The sequence below is a fragment of the Fukomys damarensis genome, unplaced genomic scaffold, assembly GCF_012274545.1.
Source record: "Fukomys damarensis isolate Sample0158 unplaced genomic scaffold, DMR_v1.0_HiC HiC_scaffold_37, whole genome shotgun sequence".
NCBI classification, from domain to species: Eukaryota; Metazoa; Chordata; class Mammalia; order Rodentia; family Bathyergidae; genus Fukomys; species Fukomys damarensis.
The window spans coordinates 43,065,862-43,070,471 of NW_022900949.1; the positions used below are offsets into that span (position 1 = coordinate 43,065,862).

Consider the following 4,610-nt stretch of genomic DNA (forward strand, 5'->3'; position numbering starts at 1 on the left):
TCCCCCAGCCCAGCGCCCACTCTCCCGCCAGGCTGGCAGCAAACCATATCTCCTCGCACCCTCCCGGGAGCCGTGCGCCACCTTCCCTTACTCACCTTTCCGGGCGGTTCCGCCGCTTCCCCTCTGACCCCGCCAGCGGCCACAATTCACACACACCACCTCAGTCCCGCACTCTCTCACTCACACACACACACACACACACAGCGCGACCACAGCTACTGAGCGGCCCATATATTACCCGTCACTCGCGCGCTACGCGCGCGCGCTCGCCAACTTGGCGCGAGGTTCGCGAGCAAGGGGCAGGAGGAAGAAAAATCGAAGCGCCCTGAGGATACCTGGGAAATGAAGTTCAGCATCTAGTGTGGGGGGGAGTCCGCCAATATTAATTGGCGCATAAGAACTTCGTCACGAGCAGTTCCTGCCGGGATCTGTAGTTTTCTTTATTAAAAGCTAACTGCTATGTGCAGTACTCCTTGGCTGCTTCCGAAGGCGAAAGCGAAAAGCGAGAAACTTGTTCTTTTTAAACCTGGCCTTTAGCTGCCTACTACTTTCTCAGTGTTTAATCTGCCCTGTGTCAGCGAAGAAGTTCTATGTTTTCTCATTTGACATACTATCTCCAAACTATACTAGAGTCAAAGAAAATATTCTTTACGAGCATGCAGGAAATCCCAGCACTCAGTAAACAGAAATCACTAGTTTTTCTTTATCTGTTCAAGACATAGCCCATAGAAATCATTAAACATTTATTAGCAAACACTGAACGTGAGGCAGAAGTATTAAAAATCAAAAGCCTGTAGATGAGCCAGACACTGTGATGCAGCCTGTAATCCCAGCTATTCCTGAGGCTGAAACAAGAGGATCACAAGTTTGAGGTCTGCCTGGGCAACTTAGTGAGACCCTATCTCAGAATAAAATATAAAGAGAGCTGGAGATAAACTCAGTGTATGACCCTGAGTGTAATCCACCACCAGCACGCAGGAGTGAAGTCAATCTAATTCAAAGTCTTCATCTAACAGTTGGGGAAACATGAGGCCCAGAGAGAGTGAGTGATTTGCCCAACACAACATAATCAATGAGCCTCAGAAATCAGAGGACTCTGAATCTAACCTAGAGATTCTTTGTGGGGACACGGAAAATAATCATAACTATAAACAGTTAAGCAGAATCTCAACAAGCTTCTTCTCAGCCTTCAAAGCCTGGTGCAACTCTTTAACTCTCTTGGATTCCTGAGTAAGTTTCCATGCATGTCCATGGATCCTCACGGGCAATATTTTCAAATGGAGAATATGAGGCACAGTAAGCCTGCTACTATGCTCAGATTCCACAGCTCATCAGAAGCCTGGATGCTGGGTCTATTGATTCCATTATTCACTAGATCTCATTGTCTTCTGTTAGAAAGATTTCCTCCTTCACTGAAATGTATGACTTGGAAGCAACAGCTGGACAAGGCACAAATTCTAGAATGTGTGGTGGCAGTGCTGTCACAGACATTTCACCTTTTTTCAGCCCCTTCTCCCACCACAGCACACAGCTGTCTTCTTTGTGCCTCTGAAATTTTGTCTATAGCAGTAATGGCCAGTACCACTTTGATTTTACAGAAGGCTTGGCTCTGAGTCAAGTGTTTTAGCCACATTACTTCTAGTTAACCCTTACTACCATTCCACAGGATAGGTATGGTCACCAACTTTACAGATGAGAAATCTGAGTTTAGAGAGTTGAAGCAGAGTAGAGCCCAGGGTTGTGGATCTAGAGGCTGGGCTCATCACCTGCCTGTGTATTTCCTCCAACAACCCTTCAGGTACCTAGCCTCCATGCTTCCCTGGGCCAGAATCCAAAATACAAGGGACAGAATGCTGGCGCCTAAGATATCCTCCCTCTGCCTGTGATCTCGCCATCCCAATGGTGACTTCTTCCCTGCCTAGATCCTGAAAAACAGAACCTTTTGGAGAACCAAAGCCCAACTTACCACAGCCCTTGGCACTGCTTCAGCCTGTCACCAGATGGCACTACTGCCCTTCAGGAACCCAGTCTAGGCCCCTGAGTTGGTGAAGGGAGTAAGGGATATTATTAAGGAGGGGCTTTGGAGAAGCCAGAGCCCAGGAGACTGTGGAAGCAAAGTAGGAGACATACAGGGCTTGTCCAGCAGCAGCTTCTTTGAAAATCTCCAACCTGTTACTTCTGCAGCCCTCTATTCCTGCCAACATCCATCAAACACACAGCCACATATCAATAGGCAACCCCAGTCCTCTACTCTTGGAAGATGAAAGGGCAGCACCCAGGCTTTCCCAAGTGTGCTCACTGGCACATTTCACAGGATAAATTACCCACATATGGCAGATACACCAGTCCTCACAGCCAGTACTTTCACATCTAAGCCTACATCAATACAAAGCCTCAGATAATCCAGGGCCACATACCAAGCGTATCTGGCACATTGGTCCTGAGTCACTGCAAAGAAATTTCTTGGCCTCTTTGGTAGAGTACACCTCTGGACTCTGTCCTGCCCTGCTCTACCAGCTCCTCCCTCCTTTGTGGTGTGCCTGAGAAAGAAGCCCTCATCTGAAAGTGGACAGAGTCATGTTTTCAGGGCTCCCAGCAGCAGAGAAAAGGCAAGAGAGGCCCAGCCCTAGTCCCAGTACTAAGTGCTACAGTCTTAGGCACACTTTGCCTGTCCCTGTCCAAAACATGCCCCCTTCTTGAAGTAGGAAAATCCATAGGACCAAACGCTCCAAGACTCAAGCTTCACCTTCTTCCTTCCCCCTTCTCTATGGCCCTTTTTCTCCCAGCACCTTCTTCTAGGCTTTCCTGACCCAAGTGCTTCCACCAGCCTATCTTACCCTGGTACCACAAACTACTCCTGTGCTTTCTCCTGCAACTCCCTGGGACTGGGAGGTGAGGCTTCTGCCCCATATGCTCATGCTCTTCTATTGGCTGTGCAAGACTACTACTGCAAGTATCCAGGAGTGTCACAGGAGCCACTAAGAATAGGATCAGGCCACCAAGTTTTAGAGGCCCCAACCTAGACAAAGAGGATATCTCAATCATTCACCAGCTGACCTGCCCTTCCTGGAGGTACCAATAGTTCTACAGAACACGAGTAAAGGGACACCAGCCCATTCCTCAGGATGTGTGCACAGTGGCCAACTCTATCTAATTACATCCATGTCTACCACTCTCATTCTTCAGAGGAAGAAACTGGGACTCCATGAAGAACCATTTAAACCTTCATTTTGTCTAATTGCTACAGCTGCTGCAGTCTCCAGAAGTCAGTTCCTGCCTCCTACTCCCACAGGCTCAACTTCATAAAGGAGCCAGAGGCCCATTTTGGAACTGAGGCAGCAGCCTCCATCTCCATCCAGCTGCCATATACCAAGGCCTAGCCAGAGAAGAGCCCCGTGGAATATTAGGATACTTATACTAAAATTTATAAATCATTTATTTGAAACTCAAATTGAACTAGTCAATGCATATTTCATTTGCCAACCCTACCTCTGAGCCTCTGCTCACCCACAGACTCCAAGGACTCCCTTCCTGTGGCCTCCCAGGGACTCACTGTAATGATCAGCAAAATGGTAAGAAGCAAATCATAACAGCTGCTTCCAAAGGAGTCTCATTAAAAATTAGACAGGTCCAAGCAGCAAAACTTCTTTACCCAAAAGCTGATTACCTGGGTTATATCAGACTCAAATTTCCCCCTCTACCCTTTCTCTAACTCCATCACTGATGTTAAGGACCCCCCCCCCCAAAAAAGCATCTATTACCCTATTGGAAAGCGTTTGGAGGAATAGATAGCTTAGTGGTAGAGTCCAATTTTGGAGGCAAAAAAGAACTGAATCTCAATACAGGTGCTCCCAAACAGGTGTAGTGGTGTATACCTGTAATCCCAGCACTCTGGGAGGCCAGGGTATGAGGAGATCCCAAGTTCTCTCTGTCTCAAAAAATAAAATGCTCTTGGGGATGTAACTCAGTGTGCAGGCCCTGGGTTCAATCCCCAATACCATAAAACAACAACAACAAAAACTGGAGCTTCCATTTACCAAGCTGTTAGACCTCAATCTAGTTATTTCACTTCTCTCCAGCTTCGGTTTCCCCAGTGGGCAAATTGAAATTTGTTTTGTTTTGTTTTGCTTTTTGTAGTACAAATTAGACTCAGGACCTTGTACATTCTAGGTAAGTACTGTACCACTGAACTGTCTCCAGTCCTTTTTTTTTACTTTACCTTGAGACAGGATCTTGCCAAATTACCCAAGTTTGCCTCAATCTTATAATCCTTCTGTCTCAGCCTCCCAAGTAGCTGACATTACAACCTCCATGACTGGCTTCCTGCACCAATGACAATTAAACGTAAAGTGTCTAGTTTGGGGCCTGGCCCACAGTTAGTAAATGATGGCTATTGCTATTTCAATTGTTCTTGGATTCAGGCTGTCCTCCTTAGAGTTTTTCAGGACTGCTTCAACCCTGGCTTCTCTTTGCTCCCATTACTGCCTGCTGGAGGAGCTCAGGCTCTGACATTTACATGAGAAACAAGCTCCACATTAAAAAAAAATCCTAGGACACATTTTTAGAAGCATGGGAAAGTAATGAAATAGCTGCTCTTTTTTTTTTTTTTT

General features: G+C 46.7%; 1 protein-coding gene across 2 annotated transcripts in view; it reads right to left on the minus strand.

The window, feature by feature from the left end:
• Dcaf1 (DDB1 and CUL4 associated factor 1) overlaps positions 1–4,610 on the minus strand; it is a 72,199-nt gene that overhangs the window by 66,161 nt on the left and 1,428 nt on the right. The window contains exon 1 of one of the 2 annotated variants that reach the window (XM_010625368.2): positions 96–232. The exons of the other annotated variant lie outside the window; for it this stretch is intronic. The gene's annotated coding sequence lies outside the window, so the exon portion shown is untranslated. Of the gene's footprint in view, positions 1–95; positions 233–4,610 lie in introns of those variants that run through there. 2 annotated transcript variants of the gene reach the window in all.